At 48.3% G+C, this 14,625-nt stretch overlaps 1 pseudogene; it reads left to right on the top strand.

The window, feature by feature from the left end:
* The first annotated feature begins 930 nt into the window (after positions 1-930).
* On the top strand, positions 931-7,063 carry LOC137676993 (olfactory receptor 14A16-like; annotated as a pseudogene).
* The last annotated feature ends 7,562 nt before the right edge of the window (positions 7,064-14,625 follow it).

Raw genomic sequence — 14,625 nt, 5'->3', positions numbered from 1 at the left:
AGTCACACACTGATCTTGTGGGTCCTTTCATGCAGGTGTGTCCAGGGAACAAGTGTCCCAGCTTTCCTCTCACCTTTGGGATCTGGTCAATACAGTCTGTGGGGCTGTAATATGAGCTGACTCCTACAGAGATGCCCTTGTTAGGACACTTGGCTGTCCCCTGGAGATGTCCTTCCAAGCTCTGATGTGCCCTCAAGGATGCAAAACTATCTCATAGCACCTCTGTTTTATCTTAAAGTCCCATGGAGAATGCAAAATCTCTGCAACTGAGGAAATGCTGTTGGGTTGGTGAAATAAAGCATGAGTGTTGTGGGCTAAAAGTGGGGTGCTGAGACCTTGAGAAAGGGTGAGACATTTAGTGGTCTGCAGTGGATCCTTCTGCTCTCAGCAGCATCTGGTCATTTTTCAGAGTAACATGTGAGTGTGATAACCCTCCATCTCAGAAAGGTGCAAGCCCAGAGAAACTGGGAACTAGACAGAGGGACAGAGCAGCTCCTCTCACTCTGCACTAAGCCACAGGCAATCCTCTTCGCCTCGCAGGTCTCGCTCTGTTCTCCCTGAGTGCAGCAGAAATGCTGAGGGTTTCTGACATCCAAGATTACTCCTCAAGTGAGGTGGCGGGGGAGCTGTAAAAGAACCTAGAACTCTTAAACTGCCTTCTGCCTGCCCTGTTCCTTAGTGCTGGGGGTGCAGATGCTGACAGGCCGTTAACAGCAGTTTCACAGGATAAATTTGAACACCAGGACCAGTCCCTGCCCTGACCCACTTCTGCAGAGCAGGGCTGACTTATTGAGAGCCCATGGGTAGATGCCCTGCTCTTCATCACACATGTGGCCAGCACCAACTAGGGCTTTAGTCACAGAGCTGAAGGAAGGTCTCCTAGAAAAACAAAAGGATGTCTGTGTGTTACAGGGGGGGAAACTGTGGGAAATGGCTTTGATTTTGCTTAGAGAAGTGTTCCCTAACTTGTCACTGTCTTTTTCTCCTATGACAGGTCCCCATGCCCACATGTAACAGATGTCCAACGGCAGCTCCATCACCCAGTTCCTCCTCCTGGCATTTGCAGACACACGGGAGCTGCAGCTCTTGCACTTCTGGCTCTTCCTGGGCATCTACCTGGCTGCCCTCCTGGGCAACAGCCTCATCATCACTGCTGTAGCCTGTGACCACCGCCTCCACACCCCCATGTACTTCTTCCTCCTCAACCTCTCTCTCCTTGACCTGGGCTCCATCTCAGCCACCGTCCCTAAATCCATGGCCAATTCCCTCTGGGACACCAGAGACATCTCCTACACAGGATGTGCTGCACAGGTCTTTTTCCTTTTTTTTTTCATTGCAGCAGAGTATTCCATTCTCACCATCATGGCCTATGACCGCTACGTTGCCATCTGCAAACCCCTGCACTATGGGACCCTCCTGGGCAGCAGAGCTTGTGTGCACATGGCAGCAGCTGCCTGGGCCAGTGGGTTTCTCAATTCTCTCCTTCACACGGCCAATACATTTTCACTACCCCTCTGCCAAGGTAACGCTGTGGACCAGTTCTTCTGTGAAATCCCCCACATCCTCAAGCTCTCCTGCTCACAGTCCTACCTCAGGGAAGTTTGGCTTCTTGTGGTTAGTGTCTGTTTAGCATTTGGGTGTTTTGTTTTCATTGTGGTGTCCTATGTGCAGATCTTCAGGGCCGTGATGAGGATCCCCTCTGAGCAGGGACGGCACAAAGCCTTTTCCACGTGCCTCCCTCACCTGGCCGTGGTCTCCCTGTTTATTAGCACTGGCATGTTTGCCTACCTGAAGCCCCCCTCCATTTCCTCCCCATCGCTGGACCTGGTGATGGCAGTTCTGTACTCGGTGGTGCCTCCATCTGTGAACCCCCTCATCTACAGCATGAGGAACCAGGAGCTCAAGGATGCCCTGTGGAAACTGATGACTGGATGTCTTTCTGAAGCAATAAACTGCCCATCGTCTTCAACTCATTACAGGCCCAGCCTGTCTCTTTTTTTTTTTTTTTTTGTGGTGGTGGTGGTTTTTGTGATAATGTTGTCATCCCCTTTCTAATTCACTGTCTGCTTTTCTTTTGTGGCTGTAGAAATGAGGAGCCGTGCTCTCTGTGTGTTTAAACAAAATAAAAGACCCTGTAGTGACTATTTCTTTCCTGGTATGCTCGTTCCAAGGCCTTTTTGGAGCTGCAGGGACAGTTCCTGTGTGCATGGGTGGAGGGGAAAAGAGTCCTGGCATGGCAGCACTGCCAGGGAACACCAGCCCTCGGTCTTCCAGAGCTGTTCTCTTTCCACTTCCACACTCTCTGATCCCTTGCATTGGTGTAAGGCCTGAGTGCTGTGGCAGCTTGGTCACAGTTGTGCTGCATGGTAGTCCTGTGACCACAGGCAGGGACAGGCAATGGGCACCTCTGTGAAAGCGCACTGGCCTCCATAACAGCCTTTCCATAAAGAAAGGTGATCTTCTCAGGGCAGTGCCAGAGGATAAGGTCTTCTTGCAAAGATTCTCTCAAGAACATGCCCAGGAAAGTGGCCCTCAGATGAAAACACCAGTGTACAGCTAAACAGTGTGGGTTTGCAATGTGGAGGCACTCAGCAGTGTCCTTGCACAGCCTGGCCTCCTACTAGAGACCTGAAGGACCAGCAGAGCAGGGTCTGGTCTGTATCGATGTGTGCTGGACACTCCAGGGCAGCTGCCCCAGGGCAATCATCATGGACTAGCCCCTCACAACCACCATTCCCAGCACTGGCCTCTCACCCCAGCTTGGAGAGGTTCTTTGTCCCTCCATGGAAGGACACCAAGGTCAGAAGTCCGTGTTTGCATTGTACAGATGAGATGTAAACACGCACATCCTGTGTGTGTGACGTGAGATGAACTCGAGTGAGCACAAACGTCATCAGCTATTCCTTAGGGTTCTAAGAAGGCCTGTGGGACAGACAGTATGTCGAGGTCATTTCACGTTGGGAGTAACATCCCATGACAAACCACCTGAATGCAGCACTGGGATGTGCTTTCTTGAACTGAGGTCCCTGTGTCCATTCCTCATGATGCTGGGCATCCCAGATGAGTGTAGAGCAGGGCGATACAGCACAGGGCTGAGGTTTTTCCCATCCTCTGGGAGTGGCAACAGGAGGCCAGAGATACACTGTGTCTGCTGCAGTGCACTGCCTATATGTGTACAAGGTAAAGACTCTGTCTCTGAATATCCCTGGGTAGATAAGGAGTACATGAGGCCAGCTCAGATGTGGACACTTGACAGAATCCTGACATTTCTGTGTGTAACTCCAGGAACTAGCTCTACTGTCCCCGTGAGATTCATCTCAGCTGCCTTGGACAGGCTTGTTGCAAGTGCTCCTGTCTGCTTGCCCGTGATTCTGGATTGTGTTCTCAAAAGTGCCCCAACAATGAGAGATATTCCGGGGTCCTTGGAAAAGGCAGATGTCAAACTCATCTTCAAGACAGGCAGGAACAAGAATTGGGAGAATTATAGGTTGTTCCGTCTACCTTTGTCCCTGGGAAGGGGATGGGGCCTGTCCTCCTGCAGCCATTTCCAGGCACTTGAAGGACAAGAAAGGGATTGCTGAACCAAAAAAGGCATGTTGTGTGCATGGAGTTTTGAAAGGCCTTAGACATGGTGTCCCGTGGTGTCCTTATAGGCATAGTGGTGCTTCTGGGCTGAAGACGTGGACACAGGGTGGGAAGCTGTCTGGACGATCAAGCCCAAATATCATCAGTGGTACAAAGTTCTCCATGCAGCCAGTTATTTCAGTTTCCAGCACTTGGGCCAACACTGTTGAACATCTTATCCCTCTGTATGATGTGATGAGTGCAGTTTCAGCTCCTTTGTTGATGATGAAAATCTGGGCAGAGGCCTTGAACAACCTCATCTGGTTCAGCCTGCCTTAAGTAGAGAGTGAGAAAAGATCATGTTCAGGGCTCTCTTTAAACCTGAGTTATTCTGTGATTCAATGAATCTTTCCCTTGGAGAGGTTTTTGAAGACAGAGTAGATGGAAGAAGAAGAAAAAGAAAAAGAGGCAGAAAAGGAGATATAAAAGTTGTCAAAATAAATACAGCAGTTCCTGTAAAGCATGTTTCTCCACTCAAATCATGAGTAGGAAATATATTGGGTAAATTTGATAAATCAAGCAGACTTTTATCTGGTCAGGTCCTGGGCCATAGGAGGGTGATGGTTGGGTATGGTATTATGAGGTCAATTGTTTCTCAGAAACTCGTAATCCAGCAGGAAGTGTATGGCTGTGAAGGGGACTGTGAGGTCAGTTCTGTGTCTGGAGGTGATAGGCCAGCAGCAGGAACATGGCTGGGAAAGTACCTCTGCCAAAGTGCCCCATAGGCCCTATCCAGGAAGAGGGCTTGGATATGGGTTGTCATGTCCATTCTGCCTGAGTACATGATGGGACAGCAGCAGGCACATGGATGTGTTTATCTGAGAAGCTGAATGGCCAGCAGCAGTCAAGTGATTTAGAAGATGATGGTGAGGTTACTTGTCTCTGGTCAGGGGAAAGACCACAAGAAGGCTAACAGGTTGGGTCCCCTGCTTGAAGGTTAGTTTCTGAGATGGTAGAACTTTCCTTGGTGGTAGGAAAAAGAGAGAGAGAGGAAAAATGTCACAAAGTGCAAATTGGAAAGTCAGGACTGGATATTAGGAGGAAGAAATGTCACTTGAAGTGTAGTGCTGTGGTGCAAGAGGTCACCCAGAGGGATTCTGGATCAGCCCACGGTTTTGTGTTTCAAAGAACAGCCAGTGAGGGTGGAGACATATCAGTGAAGATATGGAAATGGTAGTTTGAGAACAAGACGGGGAAGCAAGATGGGTGCCTACAGCCTGCAGGGAAAGAGGGGCAGGTGTAGGACGGTGTAGAACAGCCTGTGATGGAGATGGCCAAGGGCGCTGGTAAGGCTGAAAGGCACCAACAGAACCCAGGTCTTTGTCCGCTTGGCTATGGCTGGTGTCTCTGCCTCTAAGGCCTATGAGAAGGCACGTTGTCCTCATGGTACCCGGGTCTCGTTGCCTCGTTGCAGCCCCATGGGGAAGATGGAAGTAGTTGTACCATTGTTGTCCTTCACTCTGCCTTGCACACCCCACATCCAACAGTCCTAGGAAATGCCCTGAGCTGTGCGTGAGGGACAGGATCCCCCTTCCCATTGTCTTGAGGTCAGGGCTTGGCCCTTCTGCTTCATAAAGCAAACCAAGGGTTTTCTCACCATCAGAGCCACCTGCACAGTGCCTTGGCCTACCTGTAATCACAGCCTCCAATTATGTGCTCTAACGAGTGCCTGGGGAGGCTTTGTCAGTAATGGCCCTCAGTGGGGCCCATTAATACTTCAATGAACTTTGGGTTTTGCTTTTGCCTTTGCCTCCTTGAAAGCTTTGTTCAGTCTCTTCTCTTCATGCCCTTAGCCTCAAATACACCATGGGCTCATTAAAACACCAAAAGCCCTAACAAGCCATGTCTATTCCATCATTTTCCTCAAGTCTTGAAGACTTGTATAGCTGATCAGAGAGGTTTCAGGAGGGTAGGTAAAGAGGACGTTTTCAATGAGTACTTTAAAGAAGTGATAGAAGAATTCTCCAACAGATGTTGATGCAGAGTGTCTCCTAAGGAGGTGTGGACAGGTAGGAAAAGCAGTCTCTTGAGGCTAGACATGGTGTGGACAACCTTGCTCCTCACCTCTCCCACCTCACTCCTTCGCTTATTGGCCCCCTGGCAATTACATCACTTTTCTTTACATCAGACTTCCCCACTGGAGTCTGCACCTGATTGTCACATCTTCTTTGCAGCAATTCCTACCTGCTTTCCTCAGAGAACTGGATGTGAACAGGCACATGGGGTTGGTTTTTGAATTGAAGCAATGAAAAAAAAAAAGAAAAAAGAAAACACAGTAGAACTTAATGAACAATAAAATACACTTCTCAGCTGTATGGTTAGTTGAAGCGACTTCCAATGAGGTGCATCACCACAATTGAAGTGGTGAGTATGAGGGAGTATGAGAGAGACTACGAAAGCCAACTAAGTTTTAGCTCCCTGAAGCTCAAAGCAGGATGATAGGTGAGAAGGATCTGAATGATCAAAGGAGTAAGAGGAGGAAGACCTCTGGAGAGCAATGGAAAGTGCACGTGTCCAGATAGGCTTCTGAAGGGATGACTTCAGAAGTGGGCAGTTTAATAAGGACAGGTAGAAACACCTGGAAGGTTAGGGAGGTCAAATACATGGCATGATAGACAGAGCACTGGCAATGCAAGCACAGGATATGGTCAATGTTTCTTCTCCCACAATTCATACACATTCTGAAAATTCGTATTTTGGCAGGATACAAATTCCATGGACATTTTATTGAAAGTATTGAATCCTTTCAGATGATTAAAAAGTGTTTATTTGATTTTGTTGTTTGGTTTTGGTTTTGTTTTGTTTTGTTTTGTTGTGTTTTCTTTTTAAGTATTGAGAGCAGTTCTCAGGTTTCCAGGCAGAGCTCCATGGTCTGACCATAAGCACCCAGTGAAAGCCTCTAGAGACCGCAGTGTATCTGAGGTATTTGACCAGGACTGGCAGATATCAGAGAAGACTAACAGAGCCATGTTGCTTCCATCCTTTACACCTAGTCTTCAAGACTTGTACACTTAATTAGATAAGTTTCAAGAGTATAGTTAAAGGGGAAGGTAGGTAAAGAGCAATTTGAAGTGATAGAAGAATTCTTCAATTGATATTGATGCAGGGTGTCTCCTAAGGAGGTGTAGGCAGTCTCCTTGAGGTCCATCACTGCATAGATAACCTCGATCCTCACCTTCCCAACCCCTCCATATCTCTGTTTGCATGTTTGGCTATGTTAGTGGAAAATACATATCTATATGGCACACAGAGGGTTTAGGTCCCTCCCAGAGCAGGTGTCTGATGGGAGGGGCTTAGGTCTCTCCCTTTGATTTGCAGGTATCTCCAGATGTTGACCTTGGATCCCCTCATCTCCCCAGCTACCCCAGAAACAGACAAACGCACACACAAATGGGTCCGGGATGGACTACTCTTGAGCTTGAAGATCGTAGAATCATAGAATGACTTGATTTGGAAGGGACTCAAGAATCATCGAGTCCAACTCCCTGCTCCTCACAGGACTACTTAAAACTAAATGATATGACTAAAAGCGTCATCCAGGCGTTCCTTGAACTCTGACAGGATTAGGTGCCATGACCACTTCAGTGAGAAGGCTGTTCCAGTGACCAGTCCACCCTCTCAGTAAAGAACCTTCCTAATGTCCATTCTGAACTTCCCATGATGCAGCCTCATTCCTTTTCCACGTGTCCTATCACTAGTCACCAGAGAGATGAGATCAGCACCTCCCTCTTCACTGCCCGCCTTGAAGAACTTGTAGGCTGTGATGAGGCCCCAGCCGAGCCCCAGCCGTGTCCCATGCAGGGGTCTGCAGACAGCCCTGATCTGGGCTCTGCCAAGGTCTGGGCAAGAAGAGAGGTCACACAGGGCTGGCTGTTCCCCTGACACAGGCTCCGAGTGCCACAGGAGGAGGAGGATGGCCAGAGAGCAAACCTCACCTGTAAACTGGGGTGAGTGGCCAGTGCTGGAAATGGCGATGTGAGAGACAAAAGCTCTGGGGCACATTCCCAGTGTGTCCATACCACCAAGGGCACAGACTGGCCTCCTGTCTCCTGCACCTGCATGTCTGCACCTCACACCCACTGGAGTGTGTCCTCATGGTCACACAGCTCAGCCAATGTTGCTGTTGTCCTCTGCTGGACACTTTCCAGCTCAGTCCAGTCCCTCCCCAGCTTTCCCCACAACCCCTGCTTTCTCTCCAGCCCAGCCAAGAAGAGCAGCCCAGTCTGGGCTGGCCCCACGGCACTGCCCACCACAGGGTGCTGCAGAGCTCTGGGCACTCACCTCACAGCCCCAACCCCTCTGAAGAGCACAGAAGGTGCTGGAGGGCAGAGATCGGTCTCAGCCTCCCCCGCAGCTCCAGGACTGCAGGCTGAACATGGCACAAGGAAATGGAGATCACTGGTATCAACTCCAGGAGAACCCTACCACAGATGGCCTGTGCTCCCTCAGTGCCAGCCCCTCGCCCCAGGCCAGCACAAGAGTCCTGCTCCAGCAACAGACCAGCCTGCCCCAAATGGGTGCCTGCAGAAGGATGTTTCTCTTTCTCATGGATTCCTCCCTGCAGGCACACAAATGCTGCCTTGCTTTTCTCCAGGGACATCCTTTTTCCCTGGTGAGCATATATGGGCTGGGCTGGGCTGGTTGGCTGATCCTGGTTCCCACCCTGTGCTCCCTGCAGGGCCCTGAGCTGGTCTGTGGTGCCTTGTGAGGCCATGGGGTGATCCTGCAGTGGCCATGCTGGTCAGAGTGGGAAGCAGACGCAGCTGGATGGGGATCACGCTGCTGAGCCCCCTTCCGTCTTCCCTGATTGCTCATAAGCCAAGGACAAGGCTGGGCAGGACCATGGGATGTCTCCAATGGCACAAAAGGCAGAGGAGGACTGCACTACATCCAGTCCACAGGGTTTCCAGGAAGGTGGGCTGACCCATGTTCCAGTTTCATGTCCCTTGGCCTTGCAGGGTCCTCATTAGCCCATGGGCTCCTCACATTCTCCTTTCCTTCAGCGAGACTCCAACTTGCATGGTCACTCCTTTAATGAGATGCCAGTCACTGCCCACCCAAACTGACATACTTTTCTTGGAGATCCCCTGAGTTCTTCTGGCAGTTCCAAGTTCCTCTCCAGGATAGCATTGGCCATCAGCCCCACCGCAAGCGTCACTGTGCCAGGCAGGTAAGTCAAAGACCATTTGTCATCTGTTTGGACATGTGCCACCAAGAAGGGAGATCTAGGTCCAGCTCTTGGTCCCAAACAGATCCCCCTGGGACTCTGTCTGTCCCCTTGAATCTGTGCAGAACCCCAGAACACCAAGAGGACTTTTCATAGAGCAGTGCCTTGGGTGTGTTCCTGGCACGAGCTCTGGAAGGAGGGGTCCAGCCTCTGACCCTGCCCTGAGGAGTCCCTTTAGTGACAGTGGTGCCAGCAGGGAGGCCAGCTCTGACACAGTGCTTCATGAGGCCTGCTCCTGCCTCCAGCCACAGGGATGCCAGTGTAGAGACAGCAGGACTGTCACAAGTTACCTGAGACCTTAAAGGTAACACAAAGGCAAGTGTCCAGAAGGAATCTGTGGAAGTGAGGGGAGACCAGCACTGCAAAGGCTGTGTCCTGCTGCTGTCCTTGGCCATGGCTCCAGGGAAGCAGAAGCCCTGATGATGCACAGGCAACAGAGAGGGAGTGCCCACTGAGGCAGCAAGGGGCCATGGGGCTGCTCCTCCATGGGGCAGCTGGTCATTTGCCTCCTGAACCCCTCCTGCATGCTGGGGCTGCTTCCCCAGCACCCGAGGAGATTTGAAGAGATGGAAGCTGAGACAAATAATATTCTACTGGTTTCTTTATTGATTTTACGTAAACGGGGAGGCTGGATCCATATGTACGTGAAGTCTTTCTGTCAAGACAGAAACAAGTGTGTGTCAGGGAAGGTTATGGAGCAGATCATCTTTATTGACAACCCGTGGCATGTACAGGACTACCAGGCGATCAGGCCCAGTCAGCGTGGGTTTATGAAAGGCAGCTCCTGCTTGACTAGCCTGATCTCCTTCTGTGACAAGGTGACACCTTACTGGATGAGGGAAAGGTTGTGGATGTTGTCTACCTAGACTTTAGTAAAGCCTTTGACACTGTCTCCCATAGCACTCTCCTGGAGAAACTGACTGCTCATGGCTTGGATGGGCGTACACTTCACTGGGTAAAAAACTGGCTGGATGGCCGGGCCCAAAGAGCTGTCATGAAAAGAGTTAAATCAAGTTGGCAGCTGGTCACAAGTGGTGTTCCCCAGGGCTTAGTATTGGGGCCAGTTCTGTTCAATATCTTTATCAACGATCTGGACGAGGGGATCGAGTGCACCCTCAGTAAGTTTGCAGATGAGGCCAAGTTGGGTGGGACTGTTGATCTGCTGGAGGGTAGGAAGGCTCTGCAGAGGGATCTGGACAGGCTGGGTCAATGGGACAAGGCCAACTGTATGAGGTTCAACAAGGCCAAGTGTCAGGTTCTGCACTTGGGGCACAAGAACCCCGTGCACCACTACAGGCTTGGGGAAGAGTGGCTGGAAAGCTGCCTGGCGGAAAAGGACCTGGGGGTGTTGGTCAACAGCCAGCTGAACATGAGCCAGCAGTGTGCCCAGGCGGCCAAGAAGGCCAACAGCATCCTGACTGGTATCAGAAATCGTGTGGCCAACAGGACAAGGGCAGGGATCGTTCCCCTGTACTCTGCACTGGTGAGGCTGCACCCCAAATACTGTGTTCACTTTTGGGCCCTTCACTACAAGAAAGACATCGAGGTGCTGGAACGAGTCCAAAGAAGGGCAACAAAGCTAGTGAAGGGTCTGGAGCACAAGTCTCATGACGAGCAGATAAGGGAACTGGGATTGTTTAGCCTGGAGAAAAGGAGGCTGAGGGGAGACCTTATCGCTCTCTACAACTACCTGAAAGGAGGGTGTAGCGAGGTGGGTTTCGATCTCTTCTCCCACGTAACAAGCAGTAGGACAAAAGGAAGCGGCTTCAAGTTGCACCAGGGGAGGTTTAGGTTGGATATCAGGAAAAATGTCTTCACTGAAAAGGTTGTGAAGCCTTGGAACAGGCTGCCCAGTGTCGTGGTTGTTTCACCATCCCTGGCGGTAGTTAAAAGACATGTAGATGTGGTACTTAGGGACATGGTTTAGTGGTGGACTTGGTAGTGTTAAGTTAAAGGTTGGACTCGATGATCTTAAAAGTCTTTTCCAACCAATACAACTCTATGATTCTATGATTCCCCTGCTGCCTCCTCCTCCTTCTCTGTCGAAGGTTCGTGAGAGGGCTCGGAGTAACTGCACACAGACCAATATGATCAGCAAGCAGATCTCGTTTATTCACATACTGAGTGGTATATTTATACTATTCCAAGCTACGTGCACGTCTAGGATTGGTTAGTATATTTACGCGTCTCTCTAGGATTGGTTAGTATTGTCCGGTCTCTTTTGCAATGGTAACCCAGATATTTTGTCTAGGATCTATCGTTGCCTGCCCAAGGGTTGTGATACACAAGACCATCGCAATTGCTGTCGCTCCCAATCCTCGGCAGAAACTTCCCATGATCGTGGTATGTTAATTTGTTCTCCACACTGTACCTTTACCACACTACCTGCCAATATAATTTGCTGCTGCAGCAGGCATATATGTAGTGTACTAGCTAGTTCAGCTAGGAGAATTTGCTGACAGTCGCCAATTCTTTGTGACACTTGAAATGCTGGAGTACCAAATCTCCCAAGTGAATGAACCTCTCTCCCTAACAATTGAATTGCCTTACTTTCTAGTGAACTTTCTGCTCCAACCCGTTCAATACATGCGCTACACCAAAAATATATCCACCACGGCTCAGATGGTCGAATAACCCGCCACTTACTTTCCCCACATACATTACACTTTTTTAGAACCCATGGTCGACAACCCTGTCCATGTCCATCACAGCCCCGTGCCAATTTCTCTTCCGCTTCAGCTGATACACGTAAACGTGGTATTGACGTGAAGATATCCTCAAGGTTGTTCAATGATGACGGCACAATCCCCAGTCTCTTTAGGTACGGAGCCAATACCCTCAGTGCTCGGTGCCGCTGTCTCTGTCCGATCTCCGGATCTGGATTCCACCTCCACATGATCGGAAACCACCGTTCTCCTGTGCCTGTAGAGACAGAAGCATAACCTCAACCCATTAGTAATAGTTCCCCTGGTCCCAACCACTCAGTTGTACCTGGTTCCCTATACCACACTTCGCCTTTGTTTTGCACATAGCTTGCTCCCTGTCGAACTGCCTCCCAATGTATTACTATTGGGGGTCGCTCCTTATCTCCTGCTAAAGTTAAGTGACTGAGTACATAAACAGCTTTTGCAAGTCTCTCAGAAGGTTCAGTCTCCTCTCCCCCTTTTTGTTTTTGCAGAAGCTGTTTCAATGTATTATGAGCACGTTCCACAATCGCCTGACCCGTAGGCGAATGAGGAATCCCAGTGACATGTGTAATACCCCATAGTTGACAAAATCGTCAAAAAATCTGTGAACAGTATGCTGGTCCATTATCAGTCTTAAGTTGTTGTGGAACCCCAAGACTCGCAAAGCAAGCAAGTAAATGTCGTTTGACATGACGACCTGTTTCCCCAGTTTGTGCTGCAGCCCATATTACATGTGAAAACGTGTCAACAGATACATGAACATATTTGAGCCTTACAAATTCTGCAATGTGAGTAACATCCATTTGCCACAGTTGCAACGCACTCAATCCTCGAGGATTTACCCCTATTCCAATTCCCATGCCAATTTTCTGACAACTAGGACAAGCACTGACCAATTCGCGTGCTTGTGCCATGGTGAGCTGAAATTGTTTCGCCAGCATTTTCGCTGATTGATGAAAGAATTGATGGGATAGGCGCGCTTGTTCAAATAAATTTGGTGATATTTGCGTATAGGACACAAGTGTGTCTGCTTTATTATTTCCAATGCTCAAACCTTGATCAAATTGATGACTACGAACGTGAGTGACAAAATAAGGTACCTCTCTGAGGTTTATTGCTTGATGCAACTGTAGCAAAATGGTATAAAGTCGCATATTCTTCACTGGTCGTATAAAAGCACTTTCAATTCGATTTACAATGCCTGCTGCATAAAGAGAGTCTGTTACAATATTTACAGGTGTATCCTTCCATTTTATAAAAACCTGGTACATTGCAAAAAGTTCAAGTGTCTGCAATGAGTCCTCAGTTTGTCCTGAGAATTTGTAATGTTTCCATTGTTCATCCTCTTGCCAGGTAATAACTGCTGAATGTGATCGCTTTCCTGCATCAGTAAAAACAGTCCAGTCACAGGTATCTCTGATCTGATAGGTTGTTCTTCCCAATCCTGTTTGTAGATAAACTGTAGCTTTTTATCTTTTGGTAAATGCACCAACAATTGTCCAGTAAAGTCCTGTAAAGCCATTTGAAAAATAGTTGATTGACTTGTTAACCACTGTAGATATTCCTTTCTGATAGGCAAATAGATAGAATTTGGATCTAGTCCATTAATTTCTGTAATTCTTTTATGCACTTTAACAATCAGTTGAGCTATTGCTTCCACTTTGGTACAGATTGTTGTTTTAGGATGAAAAGGTGGAAAAACCCATTCTATGATTTTAACAATTGGATTTAATTGTACAATTAAAGCTTTCAAGTGTTTGTTTTCCAGTGATGTGTTTGCTGTAATTGCTGAGAGTGGCTCATTCTCAGTAATGCGAGTCACGTCCTGTGTAGCCACCTTGTGTGCAATTTAGTCTATAGCTGCTTGTTGGTCTGCAGTGAGAGTACGGCTCACAGTGACATCAGGGTTTTGACCAGCAATGGCATTAACGGTGCAATATCATCATTTGTAATGCTGCAAGTACTGCGAGCGCACTGCAATTCTGCTAACAATTTCTGAGCATCAGCCAATGTTGATATATCCACTTTTAGGGTAATTTTTTGAGGTCGTATTGTTTGCTTAGTTACCTCCCAGCCTAGGTATTTCCAAGGCTCTGATCTTTGTATGTTTTCAGGGGCAATTTTCAGTCCTCGTTGTTCTAGCATTTTTTCTAACATTGGTAACACAAATTCCACCTTTAAATCCTGTCCAGCAATCAGAATATCATCCATATAATGATAAATCAAAAGATTAGGAAACTTTTGGCGAAAAGGTTGTAAAGCCCATGCAACATATAATTGACACAATGTAGGAGAATTTTTCATACCTTGAGGTAAGACTACCCATTCATACCTTTTAGCAGGTTCCTGCTTATTGATACTCGGAATTGTGAATGCAAATTTGGCACAATCATTTTCATGTAAAAATATTGTGAAAAAAAACCCCAATCTTTTAGATCAATTACTAAAATTTGCCAGCCTTCTGGAATCACGGTAGGAGCGGGTAGTCCAGGCTGTAATGCTCCCATCTCTTCCATAATATCATTTATAGCCCGCAAATCATGAAGCAATCGCCATTCACCCGATTTTTTCGGAATAGTGAAAATTGGAGTATTGTAAGGGCTTGTAGATGGTCTGATATGTCCTGCTTCTAGCTGTTCTTGGACTAACAGTTCAATCTGTTCCAGCCTGTCTGACCTAAGCGGCCACTGATCCACCCATACTGGTGGTTCCATTTTAAAGGTAGGACAGGCCCTTTTTCAGTGACCGCTCCTAAAAAGGCGTTACCAATTTTGCACCCAATTGTGTTAGCACATCCCGTCCCACAAGTGATACTGGCACCCTCATAACATAGGGTCTAACATTTACACAGACTCCATCTGTAAATTGGAGCTGTACTGGTCGCTGGCTCATCATTGGCAAAGTACAACCCCCAACTCCAGCTATTGCTACCGGAGCTGCTCGCGCAGCCCAAGCATGTGGCCAGTGCTGCTTTGCAATAATTGTAACATCAGCTCCTGTATCAATTAGCATAGAGATCTGTCTTTCTTCCCCATTCTGATTCCACAATGTTACCCTTTCACGCGGTTGGCTGCTAGTGATGTCAAT

Source organism: Nyctibius grandis (assembly GCF_013368605.1).
Source record: "Nyctibius grandis isolate bNycGra1 chromosome 34 unlocalized genomic scaffold, bNycGra1.pri SUPER_34_unloc_1, whole genome shotgun sequence".
Classification (NCBI taxonomy): Eukaryota; Metazoa; Chordata; class Aves; order Nyctibiiformes; family Nyctibiidae; genus Nyctibius; species Nyctibius grandis.
The sequence above is the reverse complement of the archived record's forward strand: the minus strand, read 5'-3'. Positions and strand labels throughout refer to the sequence as shown.